Source organism: Passer domesticus, chromosome 2 (assembly GCF_036417665.1).
Source record: "Passer domesticus isolate bPasDom1 chromosome 2, bPasDom1.hap1, whole genome shotgun sequence".
In the NCBI taxonomy this organism is placed as follows: Eukaryota; Metazoa; Chordata; class Aves; order Passeriformes; family Passeridae; genus Passer; species Passer domesticus.
Window position 1 is genome coordinate 121,785,325 of NC_087475.1, and position 25,884 is coordinate 121,811,208.

Sequence of the window (25,884 nt, forward strand, 5' to 3'; positions counted from 1 at the left end):
TTTGCAGTTTAAATTCAAAACGATTTTCAATATAGTGAAATTCATCATGTTCTAATGAACTCTAGAAATTATTCTGTTCCTAGAAATAGGATAATAACATTGCCTTTAAATATTACTATTTAAATTCTACCACATAGGAGACTGAATTATACACTTTTTTGGCTGGTATGATTTGAGGAATTTTTATTTCCTCTTGGCTATGTGCAAGAAACTATTTTTCAAATGTGGCTGAGATCAGCTGTAATTACTATTCTAGGCTGTTGCCTCCCTGTGTCTGGAGTTGTAGATTACTTTTGGAAAACTAACTGTAAAAGTTTTTTACCTAACAATAATGTTGTTTAAGAATAGTCTGGTTTTGATTTTCCTTGTCATTTTTTTTTTAACAGACAGAACATTCCACGAGAAAAGGTGTTTGCCCCAATTTAAAATACTGAGCAGTATGATAACAACCTCAGTGGAAGGCACCTTTGTCAGAGAACTGAGGCATCCAGTCAGATCTCTAAATGCAAATTTTATCACTCATAAGTTATGGAAACTTTTTTTTTCCACTGAGCATATATTGGCATCCATTTTTCTGTCATCATAGTAAGCCTATGTCGTGTTGAATCATTTTTACCTTCTGTTGGCAATATTTCCCATGTTCACACTGGATACAGCTGTACAAATTCTGTAACACAGGGAAGCAATGGCACACCATATAAATCTAAATTCCTTATCCTATTTAAAACTGAAACTTACAATTATTTCAAAGAATATGTGTAACAGCTTCTAGTCCAGAGTTTTGTGAGATCATTTAAAGCCTAATACAAAGGATAGTTTAACAAATGCTTCTAAGTCACTACTAACTAAATATCAACATATTCACTTCAGAGTTTCAAAGTCCTGTGATATGATTCTCAATCATTTGATTTATTTTAGAAGGGAAACTTGAATATTTGTTTCCTAGCACATCATACTCTGCTTCCATAGAACTGAAATGGAATTTGGACATAGCTGTGATATTCTTTCACTGAGTCATTAGTGTTTAAAAATTGGTGTTTCAGGCAATACTTTTATACAGATTTGTTACTTCAATTTCTATGTCTGATCCCTCAGAAAGAGAAAGAGGCAGACTTTTACCTCCATATGGAGTCAATGGCTGTACTCTAAGGGTCATCTGCAGGGGATTGTTTCAAAACACCAATTTCATGCTCACGTTCATATCAGTTCTTGAACCGATGTTCATGTTCATATCAATTTTATACAGTATGGCTTTTCTTTGCTCTGCTGGACTGTTCAACAAACTATCTTTCTTTGGTTTTTAACTTAATATTCTGGCCTCTCAGTTTTACTCCTCTGCACACCTGGATTTGAGTCACGCGCTGAGAAGAAATGAGACAATATTTTATTGTAGCAGCATCCAGAAAGAGTTTTCCTGCTGCCCAGCCATTCCTGTTGTTTCTGAGCAGAGGGTACTAATTATCCAGTATGTGAAATTACAATGGCAGAAAATAGTGAACATCTCAAACAGGGGAGTAATTGCAATGTAAGACAAATTATATGGTTCCATTTGTTTTTTTAAAAAATGTTGTGAAAAGTTTTCTTTTTTTTTATTTCTTTCTTTTTTTCTTTTCTCCTAAAAGCTCTGTGTTCACCTCTGTTTCACCACACTGGGAATAGCAAGCTTGGAATGCTCAGATCCCCATAGACCACAATCCTGTTAGTATTAAGTGCAGATCATTCTGGAACATGTCTAGCCAGGAGCAAGAGGAGCTGTGGTGAGGGGCAAGTGTCCATATGGATCTCTCTGCTCTTTATGCATATGCAGGGCATTTCCCCTCAGATTTTCCAGCTGCCTCTTATCCTTTTCCCTTTAGATGGGATCTTACATTTGTCTTCCTCTGCTGGCCCTCTCCCTAAGGTGCTACAGCAGAGGGAGGTGATTTGTCCACAGGTTATTAGAGCAGACACCACATACACTAGGAATTCCCAGTGCATAAATAATGTCTTTGCTAATTAATTTATTTTTGTTTGAGCCTCTCGTCCTGTCCTGTTACTGGCACTTGTGATTATTAGAACAGAAAGCCCAAGTCCTTTCCCAGTCCTTTGTCAGATGGCTGCCTCTTGTGTTAACTAGTAGGCTGCTCTGTACACCATCCTTGGAATGAAAATTAGCTGCTCTGCAAAAAGGCAACAACAGGAGAAGAATAAAAATTATGGAGTCTGAAACTCCACAAAAATTAAAAATAAAAAGTATTGCTGTTGTGGTAAGCCTGGAGATAAACAAGGAAGTCATACAAAACACCAAACAAAGGTGTCCCCTTGTCCTTGGTCAGCCCCTTTCCTGCCAGGCCTGAGCAGTCAGGAGACAAAATCTTCCCTCTGAGATGGGATATTTAAACAGGACACTAAGGAATGGCAATGCTTGTCTGAGCACTGATACCACTGCTAGCTGCTGCCACTACATGGATTATTTCCAGTAGCTACAAGAAATACAACTAGATCTGGTCTGGCAGGTGTTCCAAGCACTGTAGCAGAGTCTTATCCAGGTGAAAAAGACAAAAATAAATGTTTATCAAAGAGTTCTGATTGCTAGAGAATAGTACCCCTGGCTCCTAATGGAAAGTTACATTTTGCAGAACAACCTATAGATGCTATCTCACAGCTGTCACAGTGAAATTACCTTCAGAGAAGTGAGCCAGAGTCTGCTAGGAGTCACAGAATGTGCAAATGTCCTGAGTCTGAGTGCCTCAGAGGTGCAGTTATATCTCATCTTCATTAAAGAAAAAGTGCAGCGAGGAAAGATTTCACATCATTCTTTAAGATAACATGAAAACCACATCAATTCTGGACTGTAATATTCTTATTCTACCCAAAGGTCATTTGTTTTCTGTGCATAAGTAGAGCTGCTATTTCCTTTTGTGCATCCTCAGAGGTGTGTATTTTGTTTCCTGTTCAACAGAAAACTCTGAGTGAAAGCAGATGTAGTAACTACCTCTACCTCTGTAAAGTAACTATGCAGAGTGCCTGACCTACAGTTTAGAAGGCTGGGAAAAAATGCTCTTTGTTTTAAATTTAGAGTTTGGGTTGGGTTTTGTTTGTTTGCTTGTTTTTTTCTGAACAGTGTCTATGCTGAGAGCTGTGGAAGGAATCAACAAACCAAAGAGCAAAGCAACAATAGCCACCACAGGGAAGTTCAGAAAAATCTAACTGATGAAAATGTTTAGCAAACAGCCTGGAGAAAATACATGGGAAATGGTAAGTGGTTTCTCCCCACTTTATTTTCTGTGAGTGATAAGCAGAATGATGCAAAAATATGTGACTTGGGAGTTTTGTTTTCCCAGGGGCTGGACATGTGCAAGAAGCAAAAATGGCCTAAAACAGAGTGAAAATGTAGACTGTCTAGTGGACAGTTCCACAGGAAAGCATTTTGTAACTGAAAACTCTTAGGGAAGTAAAAACCCTATCTATTGAATGTAAAAATGCACACAAAATAAAATTCCATACAAAGCCCTGAAGAATTCAGAAGCCACAAGTCTTGGCATTAGATTTTTAATCTAAAACCAGAAATTTATTTTCCACTTATCAAGAAATACATGGGTTAAACTGGCATTCACTGTATCACATACTCTGAAAGACTTGCTCAAATGGGAAAGAGATATATGTGTGTGTGTATATATGTATATATAAAAGCTGTATATAATGTATGTTCCTGAAAAGTCCAAATCTGGAGAAGGATACTTTTATTTGCTTGTCAGATGTGAAAGAACAATTCTTCTTCTTGGTTTAAGACCAAACCTGCAACATTTAAAGTTGTTTTAGTAAGCTATGGAGACAGAGAGAAGACTGTGGACTAAGGCAATGGCTGAAGTTGCTGTACCTTAATGAAGAGCTGTCAGTACCAGGTTTTTACTCAATTTTTTTTGCTGCTTTGGGCAGAATATTCAAAAGATAGACAAGTTCTGACAGGCAGTAATCCTGTGTTTAGATGTATTTAGATGCTTCAGGACATTTAACACAGCTGCCAAAATGGGATTCACAATCAGTGGGTTTAAAAAAGAGAGTGAGATTTTGCCTGCTCTTGCTTTGGGAAAAGGGGAAAATATACTCATTCCTTCCTCCCTTTCTTTGCCTACATCTTTTTCACCTACTTCTGGCTGGACTCAGCTCAGTGATAAACCATCCACAGGAGCAGCCAGGGCTCCTTGTGGCCCTTTCCTAGTGAGGAAGCTGAGCTGAAGCCACACTTCCTGTAAAATGCACACAGCAACCGAGTTTTCCTATCAGGCATCTCAGCCAGTCCGTGCTGGGAAATGACAGACAGGGCTGCAGAGTGACTGAGGGAGGAGGGAGAGGAGACAGTGCTTTGTTTAATTATCCCACTTCAGCCTGATTGCCGGTGTGTTATCTTGAAAGTGAAAAGATTTGGGAACTAGATTCTTGGTAATTAATGTTCAGAATATTGTAATGCCAGCGCCCAGCATCTTTCACTGAGGATTTACTCGCTCTGGGATGAAATAGCCAGGCTCTCACATCCTCTGATCTCCTCACACGTGCTGGCAGACAGGATCTCTGGGCTCAGGATCAGTAGCAAAGAGAGCATCCTGTGTCTGCTGGGGTTGGGGGCAGACCCAGCTCCTGCTGCAGGAGGAAGCCCACGCTGTCTGGGCTGCACCAGAGTGTTTGCAGGCACTGCTGCCACCACATCCTGATGAAACTCTGCTATCATTTACTGCTGAGGCTGGAGTCCAGCACACATAATAGGAAGGAGCTTTAAGCAAGTAGCCAAGAATGGAGTGTGAGTGTCAGATATTGATGACACAGGGTGCCCAGTCTGCAGCTGCACTGCAGGGGGAAACCAAAAGAAAGCATCACAAAAGCAACAGGCATCATAGATTGCCTTTCACAGTGGGAGGTGAGCTGCACTCTTACCTGGACAGAAGATATATTTAGATAATAATTCACAATGAATTAGAGTGTATGAACTCTCTAGAGGGACGGTGCACGTAACACAGCCAATGGTAAAATATCAGCACAAGCTGTGCAACTACCCCAGACAGCACAAGCTGTCTGAGACAGAGCAGAACAAACCACTTGGATCCCCAAAATGACTGCTCACGTGAGACCACAAACTTCTGACCACTCCCTGGGTTTGTACCCGTTTCAGAGGATGTTCTGGAGTATATGTTGGATGCACAAACAAGCATATACATCAAAACCAAAGAGAAAGAGAGGAAACTTGCTACCCACCAGCTGTGATCTTGGCCAGGAGCTTGGGCAGTAGCACATGAACACCTGTTTTCATTTGCTGAGTGGTGCTGTGACACTGGGGTGAGCAGTGACATGAGGCTTTTCATATGGCCGTGATCTGCTTCCAAAGCTCTGCAAACAGCTCTCAGCTGAAAATATCATGTAGCATTTTTTTCCCCCTTTGTTGCACGCAGTTCATCCTCAGAGGAAGAAGAGCCCCTGTGCTCATCTGGGCTTGGGGACAGCAGCTCCCTTGAACACAGCAGGCATTCAACCTGAGGCTGAGCAGGTTCAGGCACTGAGCCACGAAGCTTTAAGTGTGCAGGCTCGCCTTGCATAAAGAGGGAATTATGAGTTGTGAGCAGGGGGAGATAGCTGCTAGTTGGAAATAAGAGAAAATGCATTAATAGAAATTCAATTTAAGTTAAAAAAAAAAAAATAAGAGAGAGACCAACCTAGTTAATTTCATAAGGATTCATGAGTCAAAATGTAAGACCTTTAGTTAGGAAATAATTGCACACTTATGACCTGAGGCAACAGTCAGAATTTGCTGAAAAAAAAACTGGCACGTGTCATTAAATTTAATAATTTTTAATTATAGAATCATAAATATTTGAGATTGGAAAGACCCAGCAAGTCCCTTAAATCCCCCTCCTTACCAATGCAAGGTTACTCCCTCTTGCATATTTGCTGATATATTTTCTGCAGACTATTAGAACTCATTGTCAGGAGGATTTGCCTTAGATTTCTCAATTTTCTGTTTTTTAATTTCACCCCATTACTCCCTGATATACCTTCTTGTTTCCTGCTAAGTAATTCCTTCCCTAGTGTCTGTGTCAGTCAAATATTTGTAGATGGTTGGAATGCCTCTCCTTACTTATCACTTAGCCAAACTAGAAATATTTATTTAGTTCTTTTAATCTTCCTCATAGGTAAATCCCTCTAGTCCCTTAATTATTTTGTTGCTCTTTTCTGAACTCTCTCTTTCCAAACCTTTCTTGTAGCCACATTAAATGCAGTATCCTAGTTTATGTCATCCACAGCCATGGAAAAATCAGGGGTGCTGTTGCATCTCTGTTGCAATGTGATGTGTCTTTGTATCTGACCACTATAATATTTTTTTCCCCCTGATCTATCATGCTGAGCACCATGCAAGCTGGAGAGAGGTCAAGACAACCTCTGTTTTAAAAATTCTGCCCTGCAGCTATTCCTTACGGTGCTGTCAGCAGGGAAGATATTTCGTCTTCTAAAACCTTACTTCTGATAGTTTTTCCATCTGAAGATGTTGTAACTTGAGACTTCTTCTGCATTGGGCAATAACTTCACTTACACTTCTCTCTCTCTGTGCTTCTTTGCTGTCCTCTGTCCCATGTGTTTCAGAGATCAGTAAGAATGGCAGAACAGACAGAGCAAGAACAAAAAAACCCAAAATGTAGCTTACTGCACAAAAAGCTTTGTCTCCTGGGTTTATCATCCCACAGATTAGTAGCCCAGGATGAGAAAAAGGCTCTAGGGAGACACTGTGATGAAAATTCAAGAATGAAGACTGAAGTAAGGAGACAGAGTAGTACAGAAATAACTTAAAGGGCCAAGCTGTCAGGGGAGATGAAAACAGGACAGACAGTGCATGTATTATCTCCCTGACCAGCACCCAGCAGCAGATTCTGTTCTTGAGTAATTGGTGCTACATTGATTTCTTTGGAGGGCTCTGTTTTGACTTTTCCTTGTCAGTTTTGATATTTCTATTTACACTGAAACACTTTCTTCTTCCTCAGACCTTGGTTCCATGGAGTAGAAAGGTGGGCCTTCCGCGCAGACTCTGATGTCCTGGCAGGTCCTCTGTCCTTGCCACAAGGTCCCCAAATAGTGACATCCATCTCTTTAGTATGCACTCACCAGAGAGGGGTTTCTAGCAGCACACTGAAGAAAATTTGGGAGCTTTAGCATAACCTTGTTGATGCCCAGGGCTAGAAAGAGATTAGTCAGCATCCATTCTCTTGAGGCCTTACCTGGTTAAATGAAACCAAATATTAAATATTAAATAAAAAATATTAAATGGTAAGTAAATACTGCCCAAGAAGCACTAGATTAAAACAATAATCAGTTGTATCGGTGTTCAAGCCAAGGGATTTTGTAATGTTTGCTTTATCCTTATCTTTTACACTTTTCATTTTGCCTTGTAAAATTGTGGCAATTGGCAGAGCTGTGCAGGAATGCAAAAAGTAAATGTTGAAAATCTGCAAATGTAAAGGTATATATGTAAATATTCCAACAAAGGAATGAATGTCTGTGAAAAAGACAATATGTTTCTTCTTTTCTTCTGGAAGTTCTCATATGGCTTGTTTTGTTTTGGTTTTGGTTTCCTTGAAAATAATGAAATTGTTGTGTCTCATACTTTCTGAACAAGTATTCATATGACTGTTGCCATGATATTTGTTACAATTAATAGGAAATACCTTTTTTTAAGTTATTTTTCATGTAGCTGCCAGTGATCTCTGTTGTATACATACATCTGATAAATCATTATCAGAGTAACTGTCTGAAATCATTCCGTAGGAGAAACTGACCCTTGAGAGAAATTTATTTTAAACAATAGATGAAAAACATAAACAAGGGGTATTTTCATCTTTAATACAATTGTTTCCAACCCAGCTATCAATTTTTCATGCACCCAGCCCTACAAAAAAGAGTGCCTGTGTACATGTTCAGATGAATAATGAGAGCCTGAAGATGACAGGATTCATGGAAGCCATCACCTGCCTGTGGAAATCATGGTGCTTAAACAAGGGCTCCTGAAGAGCTCTCCTGATCAAAACGTTTTACATCTGCACAGGTACAAGCAGTAGCCACACTGCCACAGAGGCAAAGAGGGCAGGGTATTGTGAGACCACGCTTTTCCAGCGTGGGCTTGGCTCTTGTTGTCCACAAGATTCCCTTCCCGTTCTTTCTGGGTGCTACAGGAACCTAAATAAAGCTGAAAACTGAATTCCTGAGGCAAATTCAGATGATGGATCCTGAAAGCTTTTGCCTTTCTCTGACTTATCTAATATGTCAGGCAGTCAGCATGACACAGAAAGAAAGGTGTTTATGCAGCATTTTTCCCAACTTACATCATTTTCTTAGCCTATATCCAAAACACTCTGACACTTTTTTTCTTCCCCCCTTAAAAAGGTTTTGAGACATTTTTGGGAAAAAAAGAAAGTATGCAAAACATGCAGAGATTAAACTCCAGTCTCCAAATCTCCTTATTTTAGATCTTCATTTTTGTGGCTCAGAAAATGAAGGCTATGGGCTCTTGGATTATGTAAACTGACACAGTATATTTTGTTTCATTTTCTTCACAGTGTACGCATCAACTTATCCATAAACTATTGATTGCAAGGGGCTGAAGCTGTCTGCAAGTGCTGGATGATTTTAGAAGAGATTTTATTTGCAATTCTGCCTCAAAAGCAAGGTGTTGTCGTTACTTATAATAGAAAGTACATGGTGTTGAAGACATGCAGGTGTCTGTGGGAGAGGGGCTTGCACTCCAATACCCAAGTTTGTGTCTTTATGCACAGTATCTGTGAAAACATGAGGAAGTCATCGCACTTGAATCATCCTTCTGGGGCAAACTGCCTTCAAAGCTTTGTTTTCCCTGCTACATCTGCTATCCTGCTTGCTCTCTCTGTTTTCCACACATCTATATCTGCAAGGGATTTCCCAGGCAGAAGCGCGTAGCTACGTGCCAAACCCTTGTTCTGTGCACAAACAGCAAAGATAATGTTCCAGGGATGGATCACACACTGAGCTCACTCTCAGCACATCCAGCAAACACGGCCTGGAAGGCTCAGCCCAGCAACCACAGAACCCTGAGCTGTGGCCACAGCACAGACCTGACACCTCTGAGAGGACCAGAGCTGTGGCGGAGCTCAAATTCTCAGAGTGCTGGGAAAATCTTCAAAGTCTTTGACAGAAGCTGCATGAAACTTCCTCAGACAAAAGGTTGTTCCTAAGAGATCCACAGCCACCACAAGGATTGTGATACAAGAGTCAGTGGAGGGATTGGTCCCATCCTATCATTTCCTTGAGGAGAGGACCAACAATGCTGCCTCCAACCCTTGGTTTAGGGTCGCAGGTGGTGAATACACAGGTACATTTTTTTTTTTTTTTTATCTGCTCCAGTGCTCTCAAGCACCAGGTGGCCTGACAGCCGTGCCAGGCATGAGCTGGCAGAGTTGCTCCCTGCTCCCCTCCTCCTTTTAGAAATGTTTGCTTGCTCAGCTGGCCCTTGTGGCCTCCTCAACCCCAGCTTGAGAGGCAGGAGCACAAAGCATCTCCACGGGGGTTTCTGCAGCCAGGGCTGATGCTGGGGCTGCGGCCGGGCATGGGCGCTGCTGCCTCGCCAAAGGATGCTCGCGGATCTCAGCTTCCCGATGCTTCAAACAGGCTTTTAAATTATTTCCTACCTGCATTCACGACAGGTCCGATTTTTCCCTAGTGAGTTAAACACGCTCTTGCCTGACTCCCAAAAGGCGCTAAGCTTTTCCGAAGTTTCCTAGCGCTCCCGGGGATTGTGTTAGAGGGGAAATGGCCGTGGCTGCGAGTTGGATTTTCCCCGTTCCGGCGGCGCTTTTCCTGCCTTGTGGCTCCTCGGAGCGGCGGGCGCCGGCAGTGCCGCCCGGCCGGGCCGGAGCGCTCGGCTGACCCACATTTCGGAGCTCCTTGCCAAAAAAAGGGACAGCGCCCATTAGTCCTGATATCTGGGTTAGCAAAGTGCTTGTATAGGGAAGTATCTGTGGGTTTTGCTTTGTCTCTGTGGTGTGTTTCTGTGCTTTATGTCTTGCACTTTCTCTATGCGGAGCATACGACTTTATTTTACTCTATTTTATTTTATGCATCTTGTTTGTCACACCCGTATCTCACTATTTAAAAAAAGATTTCTCAAAACCAGAGTGGTCTAGCTGATTAATGAATCTCACATATTCTTTCATAAACACTCATTTCACGTTGCAGCAGCTTGTTGTGCTCCTATTTTAGGGAGTCAGCGTTCGCACCACCAAAGACAGCATCAGTCACTTTCTCAGATTTTGCAGCCCATCTGCCCTACACTGGAGATCCCTGGAGGTGTCATTACTGAAGTGATGAGACATTCTGGTTTAAGTGCTCATGGTCTCTGCAGAGCACAGGGCTGGGAATTAAGCATGCATCTTACGCACACTAGTGCAGAACAGCATCAATAAATGACGATTCTCCACCCTAATGTTTACTTTTAGATTCAGGGGGACTACAAGCAACTACTGCTGGGCCAGAACTCCTGATTTTCAATTCCTGCTCAGGCCTGGATTGGTACTGCTGAACTTCATTGTGCCTCTGAGAAATGGACACAATACTTTCATTTATCAATAAGCTGTTGTGCTGCCCAGGTACTGCCCAGGAAGTTTTTTGTGAGTAGAAGTGCTAAATGGGAAGAAAGGTTTGTGGCTGTAATGTAACAGGGCTTCAATAATGATTCTTGGCTAAGGTGAGACTATCAGCCCTGTCCAGTGAAATCCTGGGTAGTTTGCCAGTTGTCTCAGTTGCATAATTATTCTATTTTTCATGTTATTTCTTTCACTGCAAATACCTCTGGTTTTTCTACCAATATATGCAACAGGGCAAGTAAACATGTCTCTGTGTGCTCTGCAGGTTCTATGATTTTTGGTTTTTTGCTTTGGATGACACATTAAAACACAGAGGAATAATCTGATGGCAAGGTAAGCTTTGTGTTGAGGCTAGCACTAATATATAGCAAGAACTCCTTATGCTTAAAACACAGCTATGGCAGCTGAATTATTGTCCCTGTGCAGTTTTCACAGTTATTACTTGGTAGGTTGCCTCTTCAGTGTCAAATTAGAAGTCATTCGGCCAGAACCATTGCAGTGGTGCCTCTTGAGGTTTGTAGGTCCACACACTCGAAGTCTATTACATATTTTTCTGAACAGTTGTGCTTTCACAGGGGTCTGTATTAGAACAGCATGAAATCTGCTGCTGTTTACACGGGTTTCATCTAAACCTCACTGGTGGGTTCCCTTTATGCAGTGTCAGCAGCACTGAGAGGCAAACTCTGTTTCAGACAAAGTTGAAACTTAAAAGAAAACTTGGACTCAGCTGCTTAAATCTCTTCCAGTATCTTTCTCCTTTCCATTCTTTTCTTCAAGGGCAAATTTGCTTTCAGCTTTCTGATACTGTGTGAACACCAAGCAGCTTCTTTTCCTCCTTTTCAAGAGTCATTTTGCAGTTTTGCTTGCATGCACTCATCCATGTCACACGCTTGCTGGGGTGTACAGAAAGCAGGATGGGAAGCAAGTATAGATTTAATTCACCACATTTTTTTACATATTTCTGGCCATGGAGGATGAATTTTCTATGTTCAACTGTTTGTTAAAATGCTGGCTGTGGAGACCATAAAAAAAAGAGGAAAGAATAGAAGGGTTGATGAAAACATTCAAGGAAGCTTACTCACCTTATTCAGGTGAAGAAGAATTTCAGGGAAGAAATGCTTACAAATTATAGTGGGCATAAAGCTAGAAAGTCTTTTTCTGTCCCTTAGTAATTAATAATGGATTGGTTGGTGAAGCAGAGAAGTGTTGTGGTTCTCATTTCACTGTTAAGGGATCTAAAGCTGTGAAAAATGAAGGCAGATATGAGAGAGATATCTAACCAGTTTAAATTTGTGTAGAAGCATGATAAAAGGGTTAAATGTGGAATTAAGCAAAAGAGTGATGAATTTTCTTTTCTTCATGTGCTTCTGCTATTTTTAATTGTATTTGGTCTTACCCGTTTTTTTTAATATTTTTTAATAAATAATACAGGTGCTGTCTTATCCTTTAAACTTATTTGAAAACCAGACTTATTTTTCATGTAGTGCTTTTGCCTGAAAATTTTCACTTCAATGTCTTCTGGCAAATGAGAGAGCAATTACAGCATGGTAAAAGAAAAATCTGTGCATGGATTAAAACAGAGATTTCCATTCTCCCCATAGGATTATTAATCTTAGAAAGTAAAACCCAGGTGAGATTAATAGGAATTATATAGCAAATAGAGTTAATGCTTTTATCTAATACAAAAGGAAGGGAAAATTTTAGACACAGACAATTAGTTTTAGTTAAAATAATTAAAACTGATCATTTTATATATACATGTATATGTTTTATATTCTACAATGCACGTTAAAATGGGGCAGGGAACCTCTCCAGAGAACCTCTCCAGGGAACCTGTTAAAGTTCAAGACTCAAAGTAAAAAACTGACTGAAATTTCAGCCTTGATCACGGTTGTTAAAACAGATATCAGGAACCTGAAATGGTCCTTGTACAGTTTAATTCCTTTGTCTTTGTGTAAGAAGATGAACAGTCACAAACTTTGGTTTAATGCTCCTTTAACTTTTCTGGAGAAAAGATGATAAAGATTTCCCTCTACTGTAGCTTGTGTTTGCAAAGCATTATGGATAAGTGGGTTCAAAGTGACGAAGAGCCACTAAAATACATCAATTTATGTTAGGTATCTTTTTTATGTGAAATCATAACAGATTGTAACAATCTGAAGAGAATCCTTATAACCCCAGAATCTGCAACCACTGCTGAAGGCACCCATTACCTTGTTCCCAGAAGCATAAATGTGGCAGTTACTTTGTTTGTCAGAAACAATAGTTTATAAAAGCAGCATCTCCTCTAATTTCTTTCTCTATATAACCACAGCCATACACATGCAGGAGCACACATCACATTTTTCTTCAAAAGGCCTTTCTTCCATCCTGCCCAACATTTTACTTGTACATTTTTCAATGAATTTGTTTAATTTTTCTGCTGGGAACTAATATTATTTGTGATAATAAACAGATCTATCCAGAGTAGAGATGGAGTTGTATTGTCTAAGAGGGAGTTTTGATGGATAAGACTGATTAATATGGAATGAGACTCTTGGGACAATCCTTTCAGAGCTTCTCTTTGGGTACATCAAACAGAAAAAAGAGAGCACCATTCTGCTGCTGGAGCTTGAAGTGCTGGGCAGGGAAAGTCTGGAGTTTCCTCCATCCCCAGTGCAGATCCAGCAGGGATTACAGGAGATGGCACTCTCTCCAAAAGGCTTTGGCACGCCCTCAGCGGGAGCGTGTGGCTGCAGCTACACCTCTGAAACCTGCCCAGAGACATTTTCATCCATAACACATGATGTGCTGACCCAAATCTTGGAAGTTTTACCAAGCATCTGCTCAGCCTTCCCAACAGGGAAGTCGTGCTTACACGGGAAGGTGCTGGGCAGAGTCTGCTGTGAGATTAATGAGGGTAAGTGGAGGTTTAACAGAAATGACAAAAAGAAGTATCAAATGAAATCTTCTCCAGGACTCTCCTGTCTGCAGAGTGTAGCTCAAATCCCTCAGCCACATAAGAAACAAAAATAAATTCTTTCTAGGTCATTTTATTGTTGAAGATTAACTTGAGATCAGAGACTCGCATCACGCTGTGCCGATGCCTCTGTATTTTGCAATGTAGTTATTGGTACAGCTTTTTGAGGACTAAATTGTCAAAATAGCTCAGTAGTTGTGTGAAATCTAATAATTTTGTACAGATTACAGTACCTCTGTGTTTGAAATGGATTTTTAAATTCCAATTGCTGAGACTGCATCTTTAGTTGTTCCCTGATTGTTTGTAGATATTGTGAATGCCTTTGGATCATGCCAGAGTGATAATAACTTTGAGCACAGAAATGGACTTGCAGCTGGATTCCCAGGAGAGCTTTCTACATGGGAATATAGCTCACATATGGAAATGTGCTCACCAAAGAGGTGTTAGGGAAGCAGTAAAGAGAACCCAGATCTGCCTGAAAATTAGGGATTAGACACAAGAACAGGTAAAATGAATTTAATTTCTCATAGAAGTTCTAGTAAAACTCAAACCCCATTATTTTCATCATTAATTATAGGCCAGGATCTGCAATCATTGCTGAAGGTACCCATTACCTTGTTCCCAGTGCAATTCCATATATTACAGTAAGTGTAAAAGAAAACACAGACAAAGAAACGTGGACAATTGTTCTTCCCAGGCTAAGCTGCTGCTTAACACAAGTGTCAGACGTGTTGAGCCTTTATTGATTAAGATTCTAAGTTCTTCATATGATATAACCAGCCTAAACAGAAATAGCCAATGTCAGTAGATTTTATTTTCAAAAAGAACAGCATGAAAGGATCTGTGCTGCACTGATGTCTTCTTTACTGTTGTTGTGGAGTTGAAAGCCCATCCATCTGTCCTTCTTATTATGTTAAATTCATTCTGGAGTCACTTAACTGAAGTATCCTTAACCCAGTGCTTCTGCAAACTAGTACATCCACATAGAAAATAGTTATTAAAATAAACATCTCATTATGAGCAGCCTAATGCAGTACCATTGTGAGTAATCAATGAGGTCTCTGGCAATCATGGGAATTAGACAATATAATTGAGTTATTTATAATAAAATTGCTGAAGATTTGCTGGCTTTCCCAGTTAAACATTTTTTTTCTTTCTTTTATACATCTTGCTGATCTTGCTCTGAGTTTTCAATGCATTTTTTTTCTTTTTGTCCTGTTATAACTTTAGAATAGAAATCTATTAAGCTAAGCACAGGTTTATAAAAGATCATGAAGTCGCATAACAGAATCACATTGTGTTCCTTAAGCTTTAAAAACATCACTTCAGGTAAGAATTTTATGTTATCTTCCAAAATGAAATAGAAGCTGAAAAGATACAGTACAAAATTTTTTTTATGTGTTGCTTCCACCTCATGCTGACAGTTTATATTTTGCCCCTTTTGCTTTAGTCTCTTAGTCAGCCATGCAGTAAAATGGGTTTGAATCCCCAGCACACTCATTACAGAGAGCATGTAAGAGGGCAATGCTGAAGCCTCAGCTCTGAGTAAATAAATATAGGAATAAGAAGCCTTCAGCAGATACCATAAAGGCATACAAATGCCTTTGCTTTGCAAGCCTGTGCTCCCCTCCCCATTTTTCCCTTCTCTTCCACTGGTCATTACCCACAGACAGAAGTGCTGGTACAAAGTGGCTACTCCTCCTCTAGATATTTCTACCTAAGCTTAAACTAGTGATGAGGGTGATGTAAAATAACCTTGAAGATTTTATCCAAAAATGAATGAAGGAACATTCATGTTCTTCAGTTTCAGGAGTGATCTGCTCCAGGCTGATGATGCTAATCATCTGGAAGTATTAAAGTTATATTGACCAGATCCAACATGGGTGTTTGCCCACTCCTGCCTGGAAAGGGAAGGGATACAGAGGCAGCTGTGACCTTGCCCTCTAGACTGCCTGACAATGTAGATCTCTACATTTATCACAAATATTTTCTTCCCTCCATCAGATGCTCTGGCAAATATTTGGACCCTCAGTATAAGATGGTCATTGAAATTCATAGTTCAGGTTTTCATCAGCACAACTCAGTTGTGAGACCATTGATATAAGATTTTTTTAGGAGACAATAGGCTTGTCCCCTTTCCTGTGGATACAAGTTTTACAATGCTGTGCTCTGGTTCAAGATTGAGAGGTTAGAAGACATGCAAGCCACCAGTGTGAAAATTAAAGGAATAAAATTCAGAGGTCCAGTTCTGTGCCACGAAAACTATCCAGAGAGCAGCAGGTGAAGCTCGTGTGTTTATCAGGGAGATGAATTTGTAGCTGAGCTGACTCCAAGCTGCACAGAAGCTGGGGAGCTTTTCTGTTGAGTGACAGCAATGAGCTGGGGACACCTCAGAAATCAGGTGGAAAAAACTGCTCTCTGCAGGCTCAGGAGTCCTTCCAAACAGAGGACACCATGTGTCTGTGGGAGGAGGATGGGAGGGTTACAACATGGTCACGACTGCTATGAAACACGTGCTAGACCTAGATTCCCCCAGGTCTCCAGCCAGCCTGAGAGACAGACAAGGACAAATCACATGGAGGCTTGCAGGAGATGCTGCCTTGCACCCTTTTTAATACACAGGAGTGGTGATGGAGGAAGGCTCTCGCCAGCTTTTTTCCCCTCATTTGAGGGGAAAGCTGTGCTGCTGTGTTTCATTTTACTTAATGCAAAAGTGGCAGAAGGAGGGAGGCAGAAGAAAAGCATCTATATCAGACACAACAGAAGGAAATATGGGAGGAGGGTGGGGAGGTGGGTTGGTGGTGTCTGGTTTATGGCCCTTCTGTGCCATCTGAATGGTACAAAAGGCTAAAAAACAGCCTGAGCATCTGTGTTACTCTCTGCACCACTATGATAATGAAAATCCACAAATGCTTAGAGGAATAAACAACATTTCGAGTTTCCTGAGGTTATATAAAAGAAATATTTATTCTATCTGAAAAAGACTATGCAGAGAAGTATTAGAGTTTAAAAAAAAGAAGTCATAATGTGCTCACAATGTGAGAGAGAAGAGCAGCACAGCAAGCAACCTCAACCAGGCTGTTTCCAAACTTTTGACTGCCTAACCATGCAGCTTTAATGCTCTGTTACCATATTTGTCATGCACACAGTATTATATAGATATATATAATACCAACTGTCTGGCTAGATATAGATATCTTATTTTTATTGGAATTTTATCCTCAGTCTCCTCTCTGCTTCTCTTTTCACAGTTTTTCTTAAGCAGAATGTGAAACTAATACTTTCAAATTTCAGCTGCACTTTTGAACTCGTGATATTTGAAAGCAATTTTTTTCTCATCACAACCTGAAACTGATATGTTGTTATACAGGAAATGTTGCACGTCTCAGAACTCTCCACTCACAGAAGAGGCTGAATGTATCCTTTTGAAGGTGTGGATGCACGTGAAAAAAGTATCAAGATTACTCTGCTCCTTAGAAATTATCACTGCAACTCTTCTCTCTGCCTCTCTTTTTCTTTACACAAGTGCCAAAATTGTCTCTTAAAAATGCTTAGAACTCATCTTCTGTCATGTAGATGCTGGAGTTTATTTTGAAATGCAAGCTTGTCTGAGAAAGCTGTATGATGCATGTGTTTATGCTACATAAAAATATTAACATGAACCAAATCCAAACTCAGGTCCATGATTAGATCTAAGAAAGGAATTAGCCAAGCACTTAAATGATTCCCAAGGTTAAATCCTTGAAATGCCCAATGAAAGCCATTGACACAGGAGCCCTCCAAGGTCTGTGATGATCAAAGGATCTTAGCACCCAAGTAGTCTCAAAGATTTAGGTACCTAAATCTGCCATCTATAGATGAACAATTTCTTCCTATTTTGTTACAAAGGAATTTGATTTTGGTGACAAAGAGAAGGGGCAGAAAATGGAGCACAGTCCTCCAGCGCAGCGAGGTCCATGTCTTGAATTTGTGGCATTTAAATGAAACTACAAAACAGTCTTCAAAGCAAGGAGAATCCTCATCCAGAAGGGAATATCAGGAGAGAGATTGTTTTTGTCACTTCTGAGCAGGAAGATAGGAACACCAGGGAACTTTCTGGTGAACATCCAAGTATCTTTATCCTTTTGGATGCCAGCAAGGTTAAGAAAGGGTTTTTTGAATTGTGTTTTTGGATTCAATGTCTAAATCTCACATAAAACCTACCCAGGAAATCTAGCTGCCTCTGCTGAATTGATTTTGTTTCCTACTGCTTTTTCCTGATTACTTATATATATATATTTATATTCCTTACATGTGTGCATTTTAACCCCATAACTGCTGATGTATTATGTGGCAAATCAAACATTGATAAAGGTGAGACCAAACTCCTAATTTCTCTTCACTCCTAGAGTTCAGTAACTCTGGATAGGAAGCATTTGTCATGCATAAAACTGTTGATTCCATCTCCAGTAATCACCCACCCAAATAATCCATCATCCTCAACCTGATTATATGTAAATCTGATTAGCTCACATAAGAATGTAAAGGGGTCTCTTACTCCCTTTGGTAAACACATCAGTCCAATGACCTGGACATCAACAGAAAGAAGCTTTACATTTTACAGGGGAGAATCAATAATCCTAAGGATATGCTGATTATAAGTGCTCACAGCCACCAGGAAGGCTGGAGGCAGTTTATGAGAGAAATCCTTCATCTCTTAAACTGGTCAGACCCACAGATTTGCTTGGTTAGCTGATCATGCTGTCTTCAGAAGACCTAACTGCTTAATGCAACAGCTCAATAAAGCAGCATTAATTTTAATTAACAAATTGCTTGTACACCTACAGCTCTATCACATTGTCGTTGTAGCCAGGGTTAGGAAATTGTCCGAAGAAAATAAATTTGAAGCAACTCAGGCACAGGTAAATAGCCTGTTATTATCCACCAACCATTGTCATTATGGTCATTTCTGAAAAATCATGTGTATCCCATGGTTCATTAAATCTGTTTTACTGCCTGGATAAATGAGCTACTTTGAGGTGTCAGCAACAACCCCAAGCAGGAGGTTTTATTCTGCTAAGAAAGATGGCAATCAGCAGCAAGAAAGGCAATTCAGAAAACATCTTATACAAAATTCATGGGTTTATTAATTCATAATGTTAAATGTTTTTGGCAGCTAACTAGTCACAGAATTTCATCAAGATGTGCATTTATAAACAAAGGGAAAGCAATAGCTTTTCTTTAGCAACTTTGCTCTGATACTTTTACTCCTTCAGGGGGAAAAAAAAAAAAAAGTTACATTCTCAATATGGAAATTTTCTATTTCAGCAAGCCTGTCTACCAGATTGTCAGAAAATCTCTTCAAAATGGACAGCATGAGGCTTCCACCAAGATTTATCAACAAATGAGTCAGAAAAACCCCACATTATGGAACCAGGAGAAGGTAAGAAAGGAGAAGGGGAGGAGACAATGTGCCCATTTCAGCCAGGGATTTGTGCTGCCCTTGCCACAAAAACAGATTTTAGAGCAGGCCAGGCTGGTTAACATGGCTTTAATTCCTCAGCAGGTGCTTAAATGATGGCACGTGAAATTTATTTCATGTGATAGCATTACAGGAATGCCATGACGAGGGAGAGAAGAGACAAAGGCTGGGGCTGGTGCCTGTGCTGTGGTTTGGAGAGGAACACCCTAGAAATAAGAGAGGAAGGGGAGCTACACCTTCTATTAGAGCATCCAAACAAGCCAGACTCACTTCCTCTGGAGGGAAGGGCAGGACAAGTGGTGGGAGGAGTGGGTACTGGAGAATTTCTGAAGGGAGCAAGAGGCTACTGCAGAGGAGGGCAGATGGACAGGAAGCCTCAGAAATGGCAGAAATTTGCCTTTGAGGACTCCAAAGAGAAGTCATGGGAGAGGACACTTTATCTCAAACACAGAAACACTGAAAGTTGCTAAAAACTTGAAAGAAATCTGGATAAAAGGACCCATCCTTTTCAAGAGGCATATTTGTTTTCCACCTTTTCATACATTTTATTCCTATATTTTAGGTTCTGAGTTTTTCCTGCTTAGCCTGTTATCCTGCTTTGCTCTTTGTGATGTGTTTAGAATTTTTTCCCCCTAATTAATCCTAATTTAAAAGGTTACAAAACTATTAACTTCAGATTAGTGGGAAAGGTTTTCTTTTTATTTCAAGGCCCTAGTGATGCAGGTCCTGTGAGCAGGTAACCCTACAGCACCAGTTGTAGCTCTCAGTACTGACAAACCCCACAAAAGCAGAGGACAAGTAAAGAATAATGTTGAATTACTTTAGGAGGGCTTCACAGGAACAAGGAGAGGAAATTCTTCCCCCCTTCCTCTTTCTAAAATCTGCAAGCAGATATGTCCTTATAAGCAGATGTGTATGTAAGTGACAATGTCTAGTCTCTTGCATCTTTCAAAGACAAAGACATCTTGGACATCTGCATGCAGTAGAAAACTGACAATGAGGAGACAAGGAATCAGTTGCTAGAAATCAATGAATGACAGCCCTAAAAGCTGCCTGTGACTTACTTGAAGGTGTACAGTGAAAAGATTCCTGTTGATGTGTATCCATATTACATGGTGGCCTTTTGCATCCTCCCCAGCAAAGCAGAAACCTGCTTGTGACCCAACACTGCCTGTGGGGCAGCCTGGCCTCCAAACCAGCCACACGCAGGATATTGAACACACGTTTTTTTCCCCCTGAGTGCAACAGGGTACATGTGGAATATTATATTGGTTTCAAGCCACCTGCCAGAGTCTGATGGCAGGAAATTTGCACGGCTCTTGTTGTAGCCAAGTGACAGATAATAAGTGAGAGGTGCCATTGTTGGGACTATCACTATCAGATTTTCTAATGCAGCCCTGGTGTAATGAGATCATACACATTGCTCAAGCTTCAATCAGAGCTTCCACTGAAGGAACAAGCCTGAATAATAATAAAAGCAGAAAGCATTTTAAGTAAATAGAATTTCCCAGATACTGCATAATGGTGTTTGTTATTGCTATCTTTTATGAGCCTCGAGAAATATTTTGTGTAAGAATGATTTCCTTCAATATAAGCTGTTATCATGAAGGTCTCCTATGTCAATTCTTATTTAAAATATATTTCCTTACAGTCCCAACATTATGAAAGCACAAATTAATGCGACCTCTTTGCTTCCATTCCATGTTCTTATAAAACCTCGCCGCAGCTCTCCAAAGAACAGTTACGTGCTGCTTTGTACAAATGTAGCCTAAACCACTCCAAATAATAAGATCCATTTTGGCAGTAAAAATTTATTCTATCTTTCCAAGCCCCTGAAAAGCCAAGGTCTCTCAGTGAGGACTGCAAGGAGCTATCTTTTTTTTTTTCCCTAAGCTTGAGTGTTCAGAAGCGTGGAGCCGATATCCCGCTCCGCTCTCCTGATGGAAAACCTCCCCGAACCTGAGCAAGCCACACTTCTTCTGAAGAGCTCATGGGAGCACAAACAGGGATCCTGAGAGAGCAGGCAGCCAGTGCAGAAACACCCCAGCAACTGTACAAGGGAGGGCAGATTATTTTCATGAACTACAGTATTATTTCCTTCTTGCCTAAAGCTTGCCATTGGCAAAAGGACAAAGCCGAAACAGTGTGCACATTCCTATTTAACATTTCCCTACTGAGATCATTTTCCTGTTTTGCACAGTTAGCTTTTTGTTTGAGTATGTATTTATTATTGCTGGCATCAGATAAAAATTATTTCATTATATGAAGTTCTGACCACTGGATCTCCATCCACCGTTTTCTGCTAATGTAAAAGTGCTGCATGATTTCAAAATTTCTTCCCTAAGTAGTTAAAATCTTGTTTACAGGAAAAGATGAAACATACCTTATACATAAAGTCAAAATGTATCATTAGTACAATTGAAACCCTAAGAGTCTCATCCAAGAATTGTTATTATTCCTCACATAATTGTTATGGAAAAAGAAAGAATAAATCTGTGCAGAAAATATTCACCAATGAAAATAATACTGCAGTTAGATTTTTGCACATGGGCTTAATTTCTACCTCTTTTCATTATGTTCTGCTCCTCTTTCTGGTGCTCCTCTTACCCCTTGGGTTGGGGGTTTCTTTCTCATGGTGTCTGTGTTCCCAGCGAGTTGTCAGCACCCAAAGTCCTTTGCCAGGAGCAATACAAAGTTCACTTTGAAGTTTATCTCTTTCTCTGTGTTGGATTCCTTTGGGATCACTTTTATATGTCTGCTAACATGCTTTTACAGCCAGGATTTACTTCACTGATCTGCACCTCTGAGTTACAGACATTTTTAAAGGTGGATTTACATGTGCTGAATACTAATTCTTTGTTTGCTTGCTTATCCTAAAAAGCAGAGTAGCCCAGCTCCAGGCCTGCATTTCTTTAGCTGTGGGGCCTTTTGTGTCAAGTTTGTGTTCCACATTCCATCATCCCAAGTCTCTGTCCCTCCACACTGAACTCTGTGTCTCTGTTATCCTGCCTGGCCCACATTTACCAGGACTGGCGAAACCATGGTGGCACCACAGAAAAATAAACAAAAGTAAAGTAAATCGGTCAGAAAGTCCTGAACAGTTGGAGAAATTGCTGTCACAACCAAACCAACAGAGAAAAGGCTGCAGGCAGGTCAAGAAAAGTTCAGACAGAGCAAGTCCTGACGCTTTGCAGACTCAGTGCAAAGTTTATGGCCACAGCAATGCAGTATTACAGATCAATATAATGACAGCAGTTCTTACATAATATCTTTTCACTTTTCTTAGAGGCATGAAGCAGGTTTATCTTCTTTATGCTTCAAATTGTAAAACATGAATTTCACCCCCCAAGTTATTCTACAATTCTCATAAATACTTTACTTTGGTTTGTGATCTTCAGTAAAATGATAGTGATAACAAAATAGTTATATAATGTAACATGCATAGCTTGGTGAAATGTATCATAAGGGACAAGGTGTTAAATTTCCTGGTTGTAACCTTTCTAGACAGTGTTTCTTGCTATTTTAGAGTCTAGAATTTTTTATTCTGTTATCCAATATGTCTAAAAACAAACCTAGAAATTGTAACATATAAAGAAATGAAAAAAGCTGATAGGGGCTGAGCTTTGTATAAGCAAAGGCAACAACTGGTGAGATTATTCTGTGCACTGTACTTTAAAAAGAAGCAAATGCCCAGAGCCCATCAATGGATTATCCAGCACATGTCCACCACAATTAGATTTAATGAACATTCATGCTCTTATTTCCTAAATAATGGCATTTGAAATCATGGTATCTCTATGAATACATTGTTTTGGTCTGTTTCCTCTTTCTTCCACAAACTTTTTGGACTATTCCCCATACTTCATCTATTTTAGAACATGGCAACTCATTCCAGAAACTACTGATTTCTTACTGACGAAACATGGGATTAATCCTTATAAAATACAAGATAATCCCATCAAATACAAGAAAAAAACAGACACAAATCTGCCTTTGGTCTTTGCTGGGCTGCTTCTCAGGGAACATCTTGCTGGCCAGTTAATGGATGGCTGGGCAGTGTTCAGGGCTAACCATTGCAACAACCCTTATCCAGGTGGAAAAAAAATTACTAGGAAAGACAGTGCAAAGCCATGAAGTAGCTGGTGGATTTTTCAGTCATAACTATCCCTTCTGATTCCTTGGGGTTTTTGCTTTCACCTAATTTCCACTAATTATTTAATGATGAGATTTCATATTGGAAAACATTTATTTTCTCTGTGGCAGATGCACAGATATCTTACCATCAAATACTGCATTGGTGATCTGTTCTGAGTGAAGAAAACCAGTTCTTATTCTGTTGGTACTTCTCTACTTCAACAAGTTCTAGATATCCCAGGCAGACAGAAAGGACAATACTGCAAGATCCTGCCAACATACACAGTGAGCAGCAGCTTCTATTCTGATAAATCTATGGTTATCCACTCCATTTATCTCAATGAGAAGTGAACTTTTAAATTTGCATGGTCCATTAGGGCCTCAAGTGAGCAAGGCATCTAAGCATGTGCTTAAATCCATCTGTATTCAGGAAACCAATTAAGTACATGCTTAATTTTAATGATGGATCCTGTACTGAGGGCTATAAAGCTAAACTGCCTTTAAACTTGGACAAAGTCCCCTTTCTCTTAATTTCAAAAGAAAACAAAGGAGTTCAAAGAGGTGGTGTTAGTGCAAAACAAGGTTTTTCAGTTTCAGCTATCAGGAATTGAAACAGTGAGGATGAGCTGTAAAAACTTTAACCTAGAACAAGTAGGGTTAATTCACAAAACTCTGCCTAATGAGACAGGGCAGCTCTGAGTGGCAACACGAGGCTTCTGCCTCTTCTCTGACCACAGAGGCAGCCTAGGGAGACCAGCACAACCAGAGTGCAGCTAGCAGTCATTCTGGATTTGTGCAGCCAGGCCTAGAATTCCGCACTCTCCCACAGGAGACACTATAAAAGAACAAAGCAAATTAGCTAATGGAACATTTCTTCTCCTGTGCATTTTAATCTGCAGCTTTAATCATTCTATTAACAGTGTCATAGATGCCTCTATTTTGTTTTCTAAGCGCTGCTATCATCAGGACTCACCTAAGCTATAAAGTTGTTATTTCACACTGAGATATGTATGATGCCTATTGATGTTGAAATTAAAGGTTTCTGAAGAAACAGTGCTGCAAAATTATTATTCATTCACTTAATTGCTCATCTGATTTGAATTGGCTATGACATTTCATAATATATTCTATTTCACCCTCTTCACCACACTGTGCAGGGCAGCTAAGTACTTTGAAAGCTTTGAGGAGGTATTTCTATTCATGAGGGCGAAGGAAATATGTAGGCATTCCTTAACAAAGTAGGTCTGAATCAGCACAAAAAGAGTTAGAAATTAAGCGGCAGCTTATTAAAAAGGAACTTTATTGACAGATGAGTTTAGCAAAGCCACTAGTATTTGAAATTACTGGGAAGTACCCAGCAACACCACAAAATTACATGAGGAGACAAACACAACAGCCAGTCTCTGCAGGTGAGATAAGTAACAAGCCAAGGCTGGCCTGTTCCTGAAGGACTAATTTTGACCTGTATTAACTGCCTAATCCAGGGAGTTCAGTTTAACACCATTAGAAAAAGCAGAGCACAAATTTAACAAGTGAACAGACAAAAAATACCTCAAAGCTCCAGCTCAGCTTGTACTACTAAATAGAGCTGTTAGAGCAACACTGGCCTGGGGCACATGACAAGTGGTAGAACAAGAAGATAAAGAGGTCAGCAATACATTTACAGACACTAACATTATACTTCTGGAAAGTATTTTGTGTTCCCTTCTCAAATGTACACATTGGCAAAAAGGTAAAGATTCATTTCTGAGCAGTGCATTGATGGGCTGATTTTTTTTCAGGAGATCTCTATAATAAGAAGGACATTTTTAGTAGCATTTGTGCCCAAAATTCTGCAGCATGTGGATGTGCAATGGCAGGAAAATTCATCCTTACTTTCCCCTTCCCCTGCCTCTTTGTTAACTTTTCCATTCTGTACCCAGATTCCCTCTTCTTTTCCAGCCACCAAGTAAATTGATCCAGACCTACATGCATGCAGTGTTTCATGTCCTTGGCAGCAAGAACCTGTGATGGCAGCCAGCGAGAGCCCACGTAAGTACTGGAGTTTTCAATTATCCCCCAGGAGCCAGGAGAGCTCTCACGATTCCCTTTTTCTTCTTTGCAGTCATCAGGATTTTGCTGGGTTTGCAATGTGGCAATTATTCCCAGAGAAATGGAAGAGACCTCATGTTTCCCTTGGTGAGAAATAGTTAAATATTTTCTGGGTCACAGACACAAAGCAAATGTGCTGCATTTCTCTTAAATTAACCCATGGTGCAACGGGCCAGAAAAGAAAGAGAAGGTCCCTCATTTCCAAGGGTGTTTATCCAATGTTGGCTTATTCCAAAGCACAGAAAACACTGCTGCAATCCTGGGAGCAGCTCCCATTTTCTTGTCTGTTGGTTGTCAGCCCACACAACGAGGCTGCTGTGTGAAAAGGGGACCCACCTCCTCCTTTGGCCATCTTTTAAAAGAAAACCACCTGTTGCCTCTGTATCCTCTACATGCCCTCCAAAAACCCACGGATCAGTCCTCATTTGGAGGGAGGCTTTGTTTCCAGGCCCCAGCTGACACCAGCTCTGCTTTGAGCCTTTGAGAAATGTAGCATTTCTTTATATACCTACAGAGACATGAGAAAGTTGCCAGTGGTGTTTGGGCAGGGCCAGAATTAGGATACTAATCAGTGGGTTTGCTCCAGGGGGCTTGGATGTGGGTTTGGA

The 25,884-nt window shown here is 40.3% G+C and overlaps 1 long non-coding RNA gene across 1 annotated transcript in view; it reads left to right on the forward strand.

Moving 5' to 3' along the window:
- LOC135294985 (uncharacterized) overlaps positions 1-25,884 on the forward strand; it is a 48,976-nt gene that overhangs the window by 784 nt on the left and 22,308 nt on the right. Inside the window, exons 2-9 of the long non-coding RNA XR_010357029.1 lie at positions 1,326-1,525; positions 1,623-3,237; positions 8,574-9,361; positions 10,485-10,634; positions 10,897-10,964; positions 16,961-17,943; positions 18,898-19,012; positions 25,127-25,216. This is a non-coding gene — a long non-coding RNA (uncharacterized LOC135294985). The remainder of the gene's footprint in view (positions 1-1,325; positions 1,526-1,622; positions 3,238-8,573; positions 9,362-10,484; positions 10,635-10,896; positions 10,965-16,960; positions 17,944-18,897; positions 19,013-25,126; positions 25,217-25,884) is intronic.